This window comes from Podarcis pityusensis, assembly GCF_964106645.2.
Source record: "Podarcis pityusensis genome assembly, chromosome: 9".
Taxonomy (NCBI): Eukaryota; Metazoa; Chordata; class Lepidosauria; order Squamata; family Lacertidae; genus Podarcis; species Podarcis pityusensis.
The window spans coordinates 17,119,438-17,138,274 of record NC_138034.1 but is presented as its reverse complement, the minus strand read 5'-3'; the positions used below and the strand labels follow the sequence as shown (position 1 = coordinate 17,138,274).

Below are 18,837 nucleotides of genomic sequence, written 5' to 3'. Positions count from 1 at the left end.
AAATATTCTTGGTCCCTTGCTGGACAAATACAGGTTACAAGAAACTAATATATTCAAGGCTAGAAAGAAAGAGGGGAAATATATATTTTTAAAAAATAGTAAAAAGTTCCTCTGAATTTCTTTATATCCTGTCTTCTTGTCCTAATACTACTACAGTGGTACCTCGGGTTAAGAACTTAATTCGTTCTGGAGGTCCATTCTTAACCTGAAATTGTACTTAACCTGAAGCACCACTTTAGCTAATGGAGCCTCCTGCTGCCGCCACGCCGCTGCTACACAATTTCTGTTCTCATCCTGAAGGAAGGTTCTTAACCCGAGGTACTATTTCTGGGTTAGCAGAGTCTGTAACCTGAAGCGTATGTAACCCGAGGTACCACTGTACTCTCAAGGTAGTTTCAGCTTAACTTGATTGGTCAGCAGGTTTGACATAGACAGATATGTTTTATTCCACTTGCCATTTTCCCAAGCAGCAAACAGTCTGTCCTCTGTCTAGTTATATTCTACCTAGCAATGACCTCATCTGTTCTCTTTCCATTTACTCAATTCACAGAGGACCACAAAACCACAGTAGACTGTATAAATCCCTCTATGGAGATAGTCCTTAAAACAGGCTGAAGAGAATATATATCTATTTCATTCAAGACGTTATACATTGTGGAATGTATAGCTCACAACTGGCTTCAAAATTACTAAGAAAGCATGTTATTTTAATAATAGAGGTAACTTGGAAAATATTTTTTCCTGCAGCCTCTTAGAAAAGGCATTTAATTTTATATCTTTTAAGGTTAAATGCTATACATAAAGCATTCAAGAAAACCAATCAATGGTAAAAGGTAATGGACCCCTGGATGGTTAAGTCCAGTCAAAGGCAACTATGGAGTGTGGCGCTCATCTTGCTTCAGGCCTAGGGAGCTGGTGCTTATGACACTACAAGTAACACCTACATTTTTAAAACCATGCCTCACTAGTGAATCACTGGAAAGGTTCAAGAGAGCATATTTCAGACTCCATGTCAGTTACAAACTTGTTTTAACTTGCTTAAGCTTCAGGGCTTCCTCCTGTTCCTCTTCCCTACTAGGAGCCACAGCAAGTGTTTTAAATGTTTAAGACTTATTAATTTCACACTGGAGGCGACTCGAATGCATTTTAACTGCTCACAAAAATTCAAGTCTCAGCATGCAATAACAGGGTATTTCTAAAAAACAAAATATTGTCAGTTATCATAGTCTGAAAGTCTACAGATGTAAACAAAGCTGTATTCAGAACAAGTTTTATCAGTGTTCTGATGCAAGAATTTACTGGTTTCCTTTTAGAAGTAAACAATGGGAAACCAGTCAAACATGGGAAGCCCACTCCCTCTTAATCATCCTCCACATTTTATGCACAATTGATTCTACTTCCTGATTAGAGTTGTCCAGAAGAACAAGATAAAAATCTGTTTTCAGAACACACAAGATAGGCAATAGCAAGAGCAGAAACAGAGTTCACAAAACTTTAGTAATATGCTTTTTGTAGCACTGAATGGGGCTATTATAACTAGTTATTGTAAATGGTGATACACTTTCAAAGTGACTTGAGAGAGTGCTTTCCACTGAAAATACCACAATAGGATGAGCATTTTTGCCATCTTTTGTTTGGATTAATTCAGACAAAATCCTATGAAAGTTATGCAGCTTATTTAAAGTTGCAAGGAATAATCAAATTTCCCCTGCAAATGTTGCTACAGTGTTTCCCCTCCAATATCTCTCAAGCAGTAATGATAGAACTCATAGAAATTAAGAAAGAACTCTAGGTACCAACTTGAGTCCTCTAGAGCAGTGTTTCCAGTGTTCAAAACTCCCATTGTTCTAGGCGCATTTTGCAACTGGGAATGTCATTAGTGCAAGCAGTTTCTGAGGTCTGGAGTGCAGAGTGGAAGGAAAGGAGGACCTTTTTCTGCCTCCCCACTTGCAGCTACTCTCTGAAGACTGGAGAAGAGACCCTCTTAAGAATATTAACGGGGACAGCAGGGGAAAGACTAGATCAGGGGTCAGCAAACTTTTTCAGCAGTGGGCCGCTCCACTGTCCCTCAGGGGGGCAGGGGGCAGCTGCCTCCCAAATAAGTAAAAATCAATACAAATCAAAGGTTCTGCCCCTCTAACAAAAGCCTGCCCCCCTAACAAAAAGCCTGGCTACACCCATGCCCCCACCCGTCCTACCAGTTAGAAAGGTTTTGTTTAAGTGTTTTGTTTGTAAATAGAATTTAAATGTTTTGCTTGTAAATAGAACATGTTTTATTCATAATTTATATAAAATGCAATTACATAAAATGATAGGAACATAATGAAATATTGTTGAAGCAGAAAAACAGAATCATGGAGCTGGAAGGGACCCCAAGGGTCATCTTTCTAGTGCAACCCCCTGCAATGTAGGAAACTCAGCTAAAACATCCATGATGCCCCCCCCCCCCCAGTTGTGAAACACTGCAGAGCAGACCTTCTCAACCTTAGGTCCCCATATGGCGCTGGACTTCAACTCACATCATCCCTAGCCATCAGGGCAGTGGCCAGGGATGATGCGAGTTGTAGTATAACCAACCCTACGGACCCAAGATTGGAATGGCTAATCTATAACTTAACTGATGTGTGCACTTTCCTAAACTTGAGAGGATACTACCCCAGCCTAAAAGATATACCGTATTTTCGCCCTATAGGACACACCAGCCCATAGGACACACCTAGTTTTTTGGGGGAGAAATAAAGGGAAAAAAATTATCATCCCCCCCCCAGCCGCGGGGCTGGGGAAGCCCGAGCTTTTAAAAACGCACCTACCGTAGTTTTTAGAGGAGAAAAGGATATCTGCCCAAAGCGCGGGGCACTCTGCTTCAGCGCGCCCTGCGCTCCGGGCAGCAGGCTGCTATCCACAGCCTAGGGAGCCCTGCGGGAACTCCCGCGGGCTCCCCAGGCTTGCTGATAGCTTCCTGAAGCCTGGAGAGCGAGAGGGGTTGGTGCGCACCGACCCCTCTCGCTCTCCAAGCTTCAGCGAAAGTCTGCATTCACTCCATAGGACGCACACAGATTTCCCCTTCATTTTTGGAGGGGAAAAAGTGCGTCCTATAGGGCGAAAAATACGGTATGCTTTATACGTATATGCAGCTATTGGCCAGTTGTGGCCACACTGTTTCATGAAAAGGGAAATAAATGCAATGCTTGGATTAAATAGAGGATTAAAAATCGTGCTCACTCTCTTCATAGAATCTCACTACCATCCCAATTTCCAAATTCTTTAAGTAAGAGTGCTATTAAAAACACCAATACCCTATGCATCATTTAAGCCCACCACCCCCACCCCCATCTGTATACACTCATCAACTGAAGATAGCATTTCATGCATCTAATGACATTGATTCTAGTTTGTAACAATGCCCCAATAAATAGTGGTGGTCTTAAAAAGCACTTTTAAGGCTCTCTGTTCTTGTGGCTGCTAGACTAACATAGTGATCCTTCTGGAATCTGTGGGTGTTATCCAAATACTCAAATACTGGCTATCATTCATTATCATTTACATATGTCATAACTTTTATTGGCTAATACACATGACTGCTGAATTAGTCTATCATGTGCCCAAGTGCTTTCGTTACCCTGAAGGCCCAAAAGTGCTCCTTAAACCTGCCCTCCCAAGTATGCCATTGCCTCTGCTAGCATTAGGACCTGCTAGATCAGTGCTGGGCCCAGTGGCAGCCTGGGCCCTATTCTGGAAGGTTCAGAGCACAATCCACCCCAGCACCTAGTGGATCAGGGCCTTTGGATGTTGTTGAGGGGCACAGGGCCCATTGGCAGCATCGGCCCAGCTCTCCAAGGCACAGGGTGAAATCCACCCCAGTGCCTAGCCGAGTGCGGTCATCTGGTGCTGCTGACTTGCATCTAGTAAATAACTAAGTGTCTACTCAAAAGTATTAAAACCAAAGGGGGGGGCAGTTGTGATACTTTGAAAATTTGAAATGCCCATCACAGCCTCAAACTAAGGCCAGGACAACAAGCCTGACTATTCCCTAAAACATACCAAAACTTCAAAAATTCATATGAAATCAATGGTTTGTCCGATTCTCTCAATTCTATGGTGTATTACTCCTAAAGGGAAGGCGGATCCAAGCTACTGCCTTCCTCCATAATCCCCTGAGCATATGGTCAAATGCTCCTCACTCCTCCACAAGGTGTGAAATCAAACCCCACAGTAGGGGGCAGGAGGTGTTCATGAGCAACAATGTTCCAGATAGAAATCCATTGGTAGTGGATTGAGACTAGATCCTTTGAAAGCTCACAAACAGGAAAGCCTGGAGGCCAGAGAAATGTGTAAATAATTTTATTATTCTTGGGAAAGCAGATACGTTAAAGGTGTTGGGAACTAGGATGGGTGACACATGTTTCTCCATGCCAACCATGCCTCTACTGTGACATATCTGTGATGTATTGATGGAAATGTATTATGGGGAAAGGGGGAAAGTCTTAAAAGTTCATGCAACTCCATGCTCAGGGTTCTTCCTCTTTGGTGTTTAAACCTTTGCTGCAACAAATAAAGATCCGGTCTACTGTCTGCCGATTTGCTTCTGTAACTTGGCTGGAGACTCCTTTTGCTGACCAGAGGGACCCGCAGGAAGTGGCAGCCTGACAAGCTGGGCAGTGGAATTTTTTCCTGATTAGAAGAAAGCTGTACTGAGTTCAGTGGGTCTTACTACTAAGTAAGGGTGTGCGGCGCTATAGTGTTTTATCTAAGCCAGGCATGTCCAAAGTCCATTTCGGGGGCCTAATCCAGCCCGCTGGTCGGTACAATCCAGCCCCAGTGGGAGTTTATTTCCTGGGGTTAAATTGTAAAAAAGCTCAACAACTTGGGGGGGGGGAGAATCATAAAAAAGCTCAACAACTTCAATTTTTAAAAAAGTCCTCCACTTCATCAAATCTGGCCCTCTTTGAAAAAAGTCTGGACACCACTGATCTAGGCAGTCAGGCCTCCTCCAGACGACAAGATCTTTTTGCACCAGGTTAGTGAGGATCACTTGCTTCTTAAAATTCTCCCATATATACACAATTCCCTGTGCTCCTTTTGGACTGTATCTGTGTCAGATAACTGGGGTCAAATAAGAGTTGTTTACATTTTATAAAACATGGAAGATGGATCTCCCTTGGAAGGTTCTGTACTCTCCTACCTTGGAGGTTTCCAAGCAGAGATTGGGTGGCCATCTGTCATGGATGTTTTAGCTGAGTTTCCTACATTGCAGGGGGTTGCACTAAAAGATGACCCTTCCAGCTCTGTGATTCTATGATTACATGTTTTTCTGCTGCAACAATATTTCATTATGTTCCTATGACTTTATGTAATTGCATTTTGTATAAATTATAAAAATTATAAATAAAACATGTTCTAGGTAAAAAGGTAAAGAACTCCTGGACGGTTAAGTCCAGACAAATAATATTATTATTTTTTACTAATAATTTATTATTTATATGCTACCCATCTGGCCAGGCCTCCCCAGCCACTCTGGGCGGATTCCAACAGAATATTAAAACCATGATAAAACATCAAACACTAAAAACTTCCCTCAACAGGGTTGCCTTCAGATGTCTTCTAAAAATCAGATAGTTGTTTATTTCCTTGACATCTAATGGGAGGGAGTTCCACAGGGCATGTGCCGCTACCGAGAAGGCCCTCTGCCTGGTTCCCTGTAACCTCACTTCTCACTTGGAGGGAACTGCCATAAGGCCCTCAGAGCTGGACTTCAGTGTCTAGGCTGAATGGTGGGGGTGGAGACGCTCCTTCATGTATACTGGGCCAAGGCTGTTTAGGGTTTTAAAGGTCAGCACCAACACTTTGAATTGTGCTCTGAAATGTACTGGGAGCCAATGTAGGTCTTCCAGAACTGGCGTTATATGGTCTCAGCAGCCATTCCCAGGCACCAGTCTAGCTGCTGCATTTTGGATTAATTATAGGTTCCAGGTCACCTTCAAAGGTAGCCCCACGTAGAACTCATTACAGTAGTCCAAGCAGGAGATAACCAGAGCATGCACCACTCTGGCAAGATAGTCCACGGGCAGGTAGGGTCTCAGCCTGTGCACCAGATGGGGCTGTAGACAGCTGCCCTGGACACAGAATTGATCTGCACCTCCATGGACAGCTGTGAGTCCAAATGACTCCCAGGCTGCGCACCTGCTCCTTCAGGGGCACAGTTACCCCATTCAGGACCAGGGAGTCCCCCACACCCACCCGCCCCCTGTCCCCCAAGAACAGTACTTCTGTCTTGTCAGGATTCAACCTCAATCTGTTAGCCGACATCCATTCTCCAACCACCTGCAGACACTCACACAGGACCTTCACTGGTTCCGATTTAAAAAAGAGGTAGAGCTGGGTATCATCCGCATACTGATGAACACGCAGCCCAAATCCCCTGATGATCTCTCCCAGAGGCTTATGGATGTTAAAAAGCATGGGGGAGAGGATGGAACCCTGAGACACCCCACAAATGAGAGCCCAGGGGTCCGAACACTCATCTCCCCACACCACTTTCTGGACACAGCCCAGGAGGAAGGAGCAGAACCACTGTATAACAGTGCCCCCAGCTCCCAGCCCCTCTAGACGGTCCAGAAGGATGCCATGATTGATTGTATCAAAGGTTGCTGAGAGATCCAGCAGAACTAGGAAACAGCTTTCGCCTTTGTCCCTAGCCCACCAGAGATCATCGACCAGCGCAACCAAGGAGTTTCAGTTGAATGATGATGCCTGAATCCCAACTGGAAAGGATCCAAATGTGACTATGGGGTGCAGCGTTCATCTCGCTTTTCAGGCCGAGGAAGGCGGCGTTTGTCCACAGACAGCTTCCCAGGACACATGGCCAGAATGACTAAACCACTTCTGGCACATGGAGGATGGTGACAGAAGCCAGAGCACACAGATATGCCATTTACCTTCCCACCCCAGAGGTACCTATTTATCTACTTGCACGGGTGTGCTTTTGAACTGCTTGGTTCTATTTATAAGCATGTTCTGTTTACAAACAAAACATTTTAAAAGCTACCTTTCTACTGGTAGGACGGGGTGCGGGGCCACAGGAAGGAAACAAAGAAAAACACTGTACTGTTGAGACTGTAACACAGAATTGGGAGCATTCAAAGTGTTGTGAGTAGAAAAACCACCATCCCCACCCTGACATTTTCCCTTCTGAGAACATTCTCACAGGTTAAGCATATGACAAGCTGACTGTAAGGACTGCTCGCTCAAGATAGTCACTACCAACTATGCCAAAAGGCAAAGAACAATGTGGGCAGAAGGAAATCACAAATAAACCATGAAAATCACATAGCAGACTACATATAGGGCTTACATGCAACGTACACTGTAGGGGTTCATATATAACAACTATGGTAACCAGTTGTAACATACCCATCAATAGCCTAACATTTTCACTACTATATCCAGCCAGTTTATGAAGTTTATACTGAAACCTTTGGGGAACTCATTGGGCCCCAATGCAATTCTAGACACTCCTGGAACAAACAAACAAAAATCTCGAAACCATCTCAACCTCATCACTAGTCCAGCTTTAGTCATACTAGTGGGCAAGCTCCTTTATGGGAAAGAGGAAGCAGAAGTGTTAACTTGTCCTAGACCTCTCATCACCTCTTGCTGCCATACTCTAGTGGTTCTGATCCTATCTGACAAAACAATTCTAGATGGTTGGGAGAACTACTGTGGCACCTCAGGGTATTTTTGGTGCAAGTGTCAGAGGGATCCACTTAGGTCCTTCATGATATTTATTATTTGCCCTCTAATTGTTATATGAAACTGTGTAATAACTCATTTGCAGGTTTTGAATGAATGTGAAGTTTCATCACAATGCAGCAGCTCAAATTCCAACTTTCCATCAACTTCAGATGTGACAATAGCTCTGTCTACAAGCCACATTAAATCATAGTTAATATTAACTATGGTTTAAACTTAAACAAGCAGCATGTGCATGCTGCTGTAACACCTCCGTTTCACTCCTCTCCCACTCATGGCCACACTGTGCTGATACTTTTGAGCAGCATCCAGAAGCACTAACTATGGTTAATCTGACATGTAAACCAGGTCTGTAGGTGTTCAGTAAAATAATGACCGGATCAAGAGAAACCACCTGAAACTTAGGCCATACAAGACTGTTTTTGGCAGGTGATAGAATAGACTATGAAGATTATGTATTCTGGGTGGATTTGCACTGTCCCAGGCCCAATTCCTTTACCCGTCATGGCTTTTAGATTTTAAATCTATTTAAGTTTATTTCTAAAGTTTACAATTACAGTGGTACCTTGAAAGTTGAACGGAATCCATTCCGGAATTCTGTTTGACTTCCAAAACTTTTGGAAACCAAGGCATGGCTCCTGCAGCCAATCAGAAGCCGCAGAAGTCACGTCAGATGTTTGGATTCCAAAGAATGTTTGCAAACCAGAACACTCCTTTCCATGTTTGTGGCATTCAAGAGTCAAAACGTTCGACTCACAAGGCGTTTGGGATCCAAGGTACGACTGTAGACTACTGGCTTGAAATCAGAAGACCATAGAAAAGGGTTGTTATATGCATTGAATGTGTTTTTATATGTATTCTTTCATTTAAACCTTATTAACAATGTACTATCATCTTTTAATAAATAATAATAATAATAACAATAATAATTTTATTATTTATACCCCGCCCATCTGGCTGAGTTTCCCCAGACATTCTGGGTAGCTTACAGCATATATAAAAAATAGTAAAACATCAGACATAAAAAAAATCCCTGATACAGGGCTACCTTCAGATGTCTTCTAAAAGTTGGATAGTTGTTTATTTCCTTGACATCTGATGGGAGTGCATTCCACAGGGCGGGTGCCACTACTGAGAAGGCCCTGTACCTGGTTCCCTGTAACCTCACAATGAGGGAACCGCCAGAAGCTGAACCTCAGTATCTGGGCTGAACAATGGGGGCGGGGCGGGGAGACACTCCTTCAGGCTGAAGCCATTTAGGGCTTTAATGACTCAAAAATTCTTTAAAATAATTGGTCTAAACAAGGCTTCTTTTCTTCCTCTCCTCAATGGCCTTAATTTAACAGAAGAGGAAGAAAATTATATTAAAGCAACTACATATCTATATCAGATGACATTAGAGAAGAGCAATTTGTAGTTTTTATCTCCAGTAGTTTCTTCCCCATCTCCACATACCAAAAACAACAACAGCAGGAGAATATAAGTATCTCTGCAGTTTTCCAACACTTGGTGCTCTCTAACCATCTATGGAGATTCTGATGTTTTTCTACATAAACCTATGTAAGTTACAATAGTAGTGAAGTATTGCAATATAGTAGCATACTTGGGGAAAGGAAAGTCCACCAGAGTACAAACCAGGTTGTGCTTACTGTAGCGCTTATTGTCTGGATACTTTGTTTCAGATGTGTTTGTTTACAAGTACAGAAGTAACAAATAACATGGATTATTCCTATGCCATTTGCCACTGCTTGTAGTACAAAATGCTCAGCGTTAAATAGTATGTTATTGGGTAATAACTCTTCCTGTTTCAATAGTTCATCTGCAGTATCTCACAGACAAATTAACTTTCTTCAGCCTCTGAGGCCATGTGTCACTTCCTTCTGAACTTTTGATCAGAGCCCTGGCAGTCCCAGCAAACTGAGCAAAGCAAAGGGGACAGGAGAAGGGCTTAAGCTCTCCAACACATGTGAAGCTTGCAAAATACAAGGGGAGGAAAAGAAAATGTGCTACTTATGTGACCTGAAAACAATGGGCATCAGTACAAAAAGTTTGCATCTGGAATGTGTAATTTGTATTCCCAAGATGAGGGCGCTTTACAATAGATCCTAGAAAAAACAAAAATCAGCAGTCTCAAGAAAACACTTGCTTTTCTAGCCAAACTTCAACTCCTTTGATTTGTGTTTCTCTATGTACCATGTATTATATGAAGATCACATAAGATTGCCCAACAGAACTTCTGACACAAATATCAACATATTGCTTGCTATTCCTATTTGTGTACAAGTTGAATTAAGATCAAGAAACTAGCCCCCACTGTCCACTACACAGCCATGTCACAGCCATGAGATCAGGGATTAGTTAATTCCAATTCAAAACAAGCTTCTCAAGCCCATATTTGGAAATCTTCAAACATCCCTAAAGGTGCCTTACATTTCATTTAACTGTCATGAGGCTTGCTAGCACAACAGAATGTTTCTTTTCCAGGAACCCACTGAGAAAGCAGCAATGCTCCACCATGGCAGATCCTGGAGCCAGTTTTCATTTTATATGGGCAAAGGGTAGCTTGGGTTTCAGAGGGAAAATTCTCCCTGCACTACCTGGGGCACCGGGGACTGAACCAAAGGCATCTTGTGCTGGCATAGGCATATGCTCACACTCTGCACCCTTCCTTTCAGCAACAGTGACCTGCCTGCCACCTGTCACCCCCTTGGACTTCACACCCACTAGCAAGCCGAAGTGTAACTCCCACAGCTATCATGTAGTGGGGTTGTCATGTAAGATGTAACGGAGGTGCTGTTTGTAAAGTGGAAAAAGCGGCCAGCTGGAAGAATGGTTTAACAGCAAGTGAAGGATGTCAACTGGACTCAATCTAAGTAAGAAACGATGCGGCTATGCAAGGAAATAATGATCATATGCTTGGAACCAGAGCAGGAAACCTGATTTTAAGAAATTGCATTAAATTAATTCAATTGGTTTGATTTGTAATAATTTGGAAAATTAATTTTAAAAATTTGGAAAAAAAAAGTAGTACAGTTGTCGTAAGTCTGGATTTTCCTGGATACCTTCAGAATACTGCAGTCGGCAGCAGTCTGGGCAGAAATCTGCAAAAAATCTGACTGTACGTCAGCCCATGTCGGCAGTGCCGCTTCCCCACAAAAATAGCTCAAAAACAGCATTTATTTATTTTTAGTGATTTTTCAAAAAACAAACCAAAAACACCACACCTCAACAGCTTTGGGCAAAATGAAAGAAAGCTCAACAACTTTGCCCCCCCACCTCCAGCTTTTCTGTCCAGATTGTAGCTGTGTGAACTATGGCAACCCTATTACATAGCCTCCTTCGAGGCACCAAAGGGGAGCAGCTGGGCTCAGGTGTTGAACTCCGCAGGGGCAAACAGAGAGCCGAAGAGTGGTTACACCCACATCCTTAGGCACAAACCAACCCCTCTGCAGCGCCACAAACCCAACCCAGTGGTGTAACGTTGGAAAGTGTCAATCACTTCTTCTACCTAGGCAGTTATCTTTCCACAAGGGCCGACACTGATGCCGAAATCTAGCATTGCCTGAGCTCTACAAGTGCAGCTTTCTCCTGACTGAAGCACAGAGTGTTTGAGGATATTCGCAGGGAAACCAAAATGTATGTTCACAAAGCTACTGTACTACCAACCTTACTGTACGCTTGTGAAACATGGACCACATATAAACGCCATCTCCAACTCCTCAAAAGATTCCATCAACAGTGTCTCCAAAAAATTCTACACGTCACTTGGGAAGACAGGTGAACTAATGCCAGCGTACTGGAAGAAGCAAAGATCCCCAGTGTTGAAGCGATGATTCTTCTACATCAACTGCGTTGGACTGGTCGTCATGTGCAGATGCCTGATGATCATCTTCCAAAACAACTACTGTACTCTATTCCGAACTTAAAAATGGAAACGTGCTAAGAGGAAGGCACGCTTGGCAAACCCTCACCGTGATCAACTCCCGCCCAGAAACCTATGTCCCCACTGTGGAAGGACGTGTGGATCCAGAATTGGCCTCCACGGTCACTTACGGACTCGCTGTTAAGACCGTGTTCGTGGAAGACAATCGGCTACGAGTGATCGCCAGAGAAGACACCCACATCCTCAGGTTACAGGGTTTTTTTGCCTGCGCGCGCGTCTCTTTCCCCATCTCTTGAAGGAAGCAGGGCTAGAAGCGCCCCGCCGAGCGACACTTACGAGAAAGTTGGCTGCGTGGGTGCCTCCCTCGCGGGAGGGGAAGGGAGGATGAAAGAAAGAAAAAAGAAAGAAAGGAGCTCCCTCCCGGGCAGGCAGGCAGCTCCCGAAGCCTCGCTGCGGTCGACCCCCTCCCCCGGCCCGGCCTCCCCGCTCTCCTCCTAGCAGCTGCGCTTTCTCCTCCGCGAAACGCCCGACGAACCCGCTACCTGCTCTGGGAAAGAAAGGGCGGGAGATCGAGAACCCGCGGTCTCCCTTCTTCCTCGGTTTCCCGCGGGTGGAAGGAGGAGAACCGCCGCTAAGAACGCACGCACGCGCGCGCGCGCGCGCGCACACACACACACACACACACGCCCCTCGGCTATAAACAAAAGCGCCTCACAGCAGCAGCCTGAGGGAAAGAAGCCGTTGCTCGCGCGCGCGCCCGGCCTCGTTTCCAGAGAGGGTCTCGCGGCGGCGGCTCCGTTTCCGTTGGGACCGGGAAACCGCCGCCGCCACAGAACCCCTCGCGAATGGCGCTCAAACCACAATCTCTCTCTCTCTCTCTCTCTCGGCTCCTCAGGTTTCCATACCTGCTTAGTGGTGGCGACGCTCCTGAGGCGCTTTCTCCTCGCCCCGGTTGGCGGAGGTTTCAGAAGCAGCCCGGACGTTTTCGCCGCCGCCGCCCCGAAGCAGCTCTACTTCATCCCGTCGGCGACCATCCCCGCCCTCCCGTCACGGCGACGCCTGGCCCGCCCGCTCCGCCCTCCGCGCGGCCGCTTTGAAAAGGATTCCGCCCGACAGTGGCCGCTCAGAACGGCTCCAATCGCCGCCGCCTCCCGCCGCCTTTATTATCCCGACTCTCCCCTCTCTCTCTCTCTCTCGATAACTCGCAAAACCCAGCTCCTTCTTTCTCCCCGCCCTAACGCCACCCTCATTGGCACGTTCCTCTCAAACAGGAACAGGCATCCCGGCGGCTCGTTGGCCAAGCGAAGCGTCGCTCTCCCGTGCCCGCCTCCCGCCTTCATCCTCAGTGGCTACTTCGGCGGTAAGGCCCCCGCTCCAAGCCTATGTGCCAAGGCTGTCCGGCCAATCGGCACGCCGAGGTGGTCAAAGCTCCGCCCTCCCCACACGCTTATTGGTGCGAAGAAGTCGCTTCCTCTCTCTGGGAGTGGTCAAGGTGGACATCAATCTTTGTTCTGTCCTCGGGAGCCCCGAGAGGGCTGAGAAAGACCGCCCAGCTGTTCAACGTTGATGCGGAGAATTCAGGGTTTTTTTGGGCCCTTTAAATCTCCCCTCGTGGGGTTTTTCCTCGTGGGCCAAATCTCTGTTCCATTTTAAATGAGAAAGGTGGCGCTGTTCCTTCAGGGGGTTTAAAATGCTTTAAATTTCACATAATTTAGATTTAGGGATTTATATCCCACTTGTTGATTGTGCCTTGGACCCGTCTGCACAGACATTCTGCTTTTCTCCTGCAGCTGAGCAACATTGGTTTTTGCGTGTGCCGCTTGATGCAAGTTGCTTGCAGACAAGAGCTTAATATTTAAAACTATTCATTTAAATATTGCTATGCTGCACTTTCATTAAAACACACACACACACACACACACACACACACGACCATGTATTATTATTTTAAAAAATAATAATACAATAGCATCAGTAAATATTGGTTGGTATAAATAAATATCAGTCTGTCACTTTTAGGACTATGATCCCATGTGCAGAAAATGTCCATGCATGAGGAACACCAATCCTATAATCCATCTAGAAGCACCCACAAAGGCTAATCTGTACCCCACCTATTATTTCTGCCTGTTCATTTCATGCTTTTCCAGAGCTGAGGTTATTCTGCTATCTGTGTACTGGTGATTGTGGTGTGCTGTAGCATTGCACCATCATCATAGGAATTGCTAGGAGTGACTTAAGCCTGAAAAAAAAAGTTTTTCTACTTTCCCATTTCAACTTTTCCTTAATAATTGTTGGTGGATGTGCTTGCTGCCCTGAAAGTTATCCACCATTTTCATTACTGGTCTTCCATTTCTCTGCCTTTGGCAAGTGGTGAAGACAAACCATTTAAAATACTTTTGGGTGTGTCATTGGGCAGCTGTGAAGTTCTGCTGAGTATCAAAAAATGCTGCCTGAATTACATTGGGGAAGGTAGCGGAAGTTCCCATTGCTGAAGGGAAAGTAGATTCAAGTCCACCATACAGCTTCAGGCTGTAATTCTGCTGGAGAAGGCCTCAATTGGAGTGGCAACAGTTAAGTGTAGACCCAATATCAGTGGTTCACATTCTGGAATTCACTGGAAAATGTGCAATGGTAGCACATTGTGTGGGTGGGGAATTTTCTTACATGTATGGTGATGTTTTGCTAGATGCTGCTGATTGTCACACCCCTTTTTCCATCTGGGATGCTGCTCACCTAGTATTGTATGTAAGACTGCACACACAAAACATTTGCAACAGTTGTAACATACCTTTTCATGTGGGGTGATTTGTGTCTGCCTGCCACAGAATTAACTGATGTACTTGCCAGCAATTCAACACAGATTTCAGTCATCAATCTTACTTTCTCTTCCCAAGTTTCAGGCATTCAGTTCCAAGATGGCGGCGCGCTCATAAGCTGCGGCTCTGAGCTCCCAATACCTCACCTACTCACGCACAAAACTGGTAAACATCGGGCTCACAAGAAAAATAGAGATAACTAGAGAGTTTCAAAGGTCCCACTGTATACCAAACTGCATAGTAAGACCTCCAGGATCTCTATGGATTGTCGACGGGAGGGGGAAGTGCTGAAGGAAGCGAAAGAGAAAAGAGTGAAAGCAAAAACGTGGTTGCAGAGCTGGTCTGTTAACCCGGCTTCGAAAAAGACCCACCAGACCAGCACTGCCAAGCGTCTTCCTGGCCAACATCAGATCTCTCGTCCACAAAATTGACGAATTACAGTTGCTGATGGCAGCAAACAAGCTTCTTTGTGAGAGATGTGTGGTAATTATTACAGAAACTTGGCTACATTCAGCAGTACCGGATGCGGCAGTTGAGCTGATAAATAATTTATCACTCTGATAGAAACAGTGATTCTGGTAAAGCTAGGGGTGGAGGAGTTTGTATTTACATACACAATGGTTGGTGCGTTAACAACAAAGTAGCTTACACGTATTGCTCCCCAGATCTAGAATTGATGGCAGTTACATGTCGGCCATTTTATTTGCCTAGAGAAGTAACTGTCATAATTATTATAGCTGTTTATATCCCATCCAATGCTAATGTCAGTGCTGCAGGGTGTCACCTTCATTATTATTTTTTAGTAGCCATCAGATGTGCAAACATTAGCTCAAATGTTTGTACAATTTGATTGCAATTTTTTTTTCAAAGTTGTTAATGCTTCAGGGATCAGGTGGGAGATGACTGCATGGTGTCTCAACACATCAATACGGTGCAGAGAGATTGTGCAGCAAACTTGCAGAACCAGTTTTCTCTGAGCTCATTTTTGGATAGGAATTGTTCTTTTGCACAGACGACAGTGAGCAGGTTTCAAAAGTGGCTCCATTACTATACTCAAATAATTGTTTGTTTGTAGCCCAAATAACTAGAGAGTAATCATTACAGTGTAGTGCAATTATACATGTCTTTTCAGAAGCAAGCCCAGTTGACTTTAGTGGGACTTAGGGTAAATAATGTTGAGCCTGATTTGAATGTATGGTGTTCAAATCGAATAACAAAGTACAGTGGTACCTCGGGTTAAGAACTTAATTTGTTCTGGAGGTCCGTTCTTAACCTGAAACTGTTCTTAACCTGAGGTACCACTTTAGCTAATGGGGCCTCGCGCTGCCACCGCACAATTTCTGTTCTCATCCTGAAGCAAAGTTATTAACCTGAGGTACTATTTCTGGGTTAGCAGAGTCTGTAACCTGAAGCGTCTGTAACCTGAAGCGTCTGTAACCCGAGGTACCACTATAGTAAGTAATAATTCAAATGACCGGTTTTGCTCTGAGAACTTATGCATCAAAACTTAAGAGTACCCAACATTCATTATTTGGTGTTAAATTTTTTAGAAATCAGGATCTACGTGGATCTCCTATTGGTGTTCGGAGTTAACATGCTCACAGAAGCTAAACAGAACATTGGATCCCTGTTGGAGGAGTATACCTGGAGGTTGGTTTAAGTGAGGTTAGGAAAGTAAGAAAGCTATATTTATTGATGGAATTACATGCTCGAAAGGAAATATCCTTGTTCTAACTAAGGTGCAGGTGGCAAAAACCCCCACAAAAAAACATGCTTGCTCAAGAGACTCAAGGTGATTCATTGCAGGGCCATTTCTAAGAATGGGGCTCACATTTTGGGAGAACGGGTGGTGCTGAGGGTGAGATGTATCTCTTGTGCGTGTGGTCCTATGGTATAGTGGTTCGCACTCTGGACTCTGAATCCAGCGATCTGAGTTCAAATCAAGGTAGAACCTAAAATTTGTATTTCGAGAGCCAGTGTGGTGTAGTGGTTAGAGTGTTGGACTAGGACCTGGGAGGCCATGGTTCAAATCCCTGCTCAGCTATTAAACTCACTGGGTGACCTTGAGCCAGTCACTGTCTCTGAGCCTAACTGTCAGGTTCCCAGCTTGATAACACAGTAAGCGTAGATAATGAAAAAGGAGGATTTATTGCAGAAACAAACAGATAGCTCCGGACGGCTCTAACGAAGCCTCCGGCGCCATTACTCAAGATGACCCTTCTGAAGAGTTCTTCCGGCATCTCCAACAGATATTGAACTTACGACTCTGATGTTTCTTGTTTTGCTTCTGATCTAACAACACCCCCATTCACCGACTCTATGGACTTATTAGATCAGATCCAACCTCTTCCAGGTCTAAGAGGGGTTTGTTTGCGTCTGATTGTGCTTCCATCAAGCTTTGGCTGTGTTCCAGCCTGCTCTCAGCTACTGCCTTACCATCTGGCTCATCAAGGTCAGGAAAAGCCAAAGTCTGCAACTGCTGGCTATCTCCTGCCTGACTAACATCAAAGCCTCCCTTTTGGCTGCTTTCTGCATTTGGCTGCAAACCCTCACTTTGAGCTGGCTCATTCCTGACACTAACCTACCCCACAGGCTTCTTGTGAGGGTGCAGTGGGGAGGAAGAGAACCATGTATGCCACATTCATCTCTTTGGGAGAAAGGTGGCATATAAATGCAATTAAATAAACAAATGTTGAGAAAGTTTGTCAGCAACATGCCTGTGCTCCAGATTGGCCAGTTCCTTCCATTTCTGGACAAGGAGGGGGTGCTGGCACTGCATGGCGGGGTCATCAAGAATGCTAAGGTGCAGCTTGCATTCCTGTGATTATGTTTAAATTGTTTCTGTTCACTTTGTTCCCCCTCTGGTCTTGAGCTAAGCACATATTGGTTGTTCTCCAAGCATCTCTATGCCCCTGCTATAATTAAAATAAAGACTGCCATATACTTCAAAGTATGGAAACATTTCCTTTCCTTAAATAAAAGCAGGGGGGTTGCTTCTTTTTCTGCGTGTTTTGCCAAGATAATGTCAAATATGCAGATATTGTCCTTTGCCAGAAATTATTCACATTGTTTCACTGAGATAAACTACTGAATTTCCCAGGCTTCAGCTGTAGGTTTGCAGGAACTTCAGGGTTTTGAGAAAATGCTTTTGAAATATTTTTCTTATACAATTTCTCACAAGGGAACCTCACAAGTTTTGTACTTTTTCATCATGATTTGCTACCATGTGGGTGCTTTTCATGCTCTTATCAAAACTATTTATAGTATCTAGTATTATTGGAATGTACAGGGGACTGATCTTTCCAACAAATCAGTTTTCTGATTCCAAAATATCCAGATGTTCCTAGGGCTACAAAGTCCAGGCCCTTAAAGTTCTTTTGATAGCTGCATAGAAGAAATAATTTCACCATGCTGCTTTAACCCTTATAGTGCTACAGTCATCACATATAATGGAATCAGTATGGAGAGTAACACCATTTACTTAAACAGATCCACTCTTGACTTAGTGCTTTCAGACTTGCAGCAGAAGACTTCCACTTAATAAAACATAACAGAAGGATCTTAGCAATGGATGCTTGTTTCACAGTTAGCATGTTAAAACTATTTTGGAAATTCTTGAGTCATGTTCATATCAACCACATCTGCCTGCAGTTTTCTTTCTCATACTATTTATAGGTGCTCTGTAAAATCTGACATTGGATATTATAACTAGTTCCTTATTGCATTAGATCCAAAACTGTTTTACTGTGAGAAGGAGTAGATTTGCTTGCTTTGAAAGGGACATTTATAATTTGCTGGACCTAGCCAGTCAATCCTCCCCTTCTTGATATTATTATTTTTTAAATAATTTTTTATTCCTCCCCTTCTTGATAATAATACCCAGGAGAGCAAATAAGTAGTTGGCTACACTTTTCTAAGTACCTGATACATGCCATCAAGCCTCAACAAATGAAAGCCATCCCACAATATAGGACTAGGTGCTCTGAGCATGTTAACTACATGCAATGGAGTCCAGGTTCCTACAGATGTGAGCAACTGTATTGATGTAAATTTCCAGTATCCACAAAATAGTTGATGAACAAGTCACACTAGCCCCTTTTATCATTTTGTTGCTCAGACTGGAGAAGGCCAGGGACTTCCTGTAAAAGAAATGTTCTCCTGGACAGCATTGATGACAATGCAATATTGGCAGAGAAATACTGCTTCTACATTGCCTTTACCACCATAGAATAAGCTATAACATGAGTTATATGGCTTCCTTTGACTTTATATCTTCCATATATGTTCCAGTTTCCATGCTAGGAGAAAACTTTCCAATGATATTTAAGAATCCAGCTGGATTGATATGCCTTTATATCAATGAATCCATTAATTTATTGTTTGGAA

General features: G+C 44.1%; 1 protein-coding gene and 2 long non-coding RNA genes across 4 annotated transcripts in view; 2 read left to right on the top strand and 1 right to left on the bottom strand.

Annotated features, from left to right (window-relative positions):
* Positions 1-12,853, bottom strand: part of FRYL (FRY like transcription coactivator) — a 145,038-nt gene extending 132,185 nt beyond the window's left edge. For both annotated transcript variants that reach the window (XM_081019735.1, XM_081019736.1), the window contains exon 1: positions 12,538-12,853. The gene's annotated coding sequence lies outside the window, so the exon portion shown is untranslated. The remainder of the gene's footprint in view (positions 1-12,537) is intronic.
* LOC308484986 lies at positions 4,386-11,403 on the top strand. Its single transcript, XR_013990268.1, has 3 exons — positions 4,386-4,717; positions 6,696-6,950; positions 10,425-11,403. It is a non-coding gene; the product is annotated as an uncharacterized lncRNA (long non-coding RNA).
* Positions 12,854-13,645: 792 nt separating the features above from the next.
* Positions 13,646-17,401, top strand: LOC308484948. Its single transcript, XR_013990205.1, has 2 exons — positions 13,646-14,934; positions 16,002-17,401. It is a non-coding gene; the product is annotated as an uncharacterized lncRNA (long non-coding RNA).
* The last annotated feature ends 1,436 nt before the right edge of the window (positions 17,402-18,837 follow it).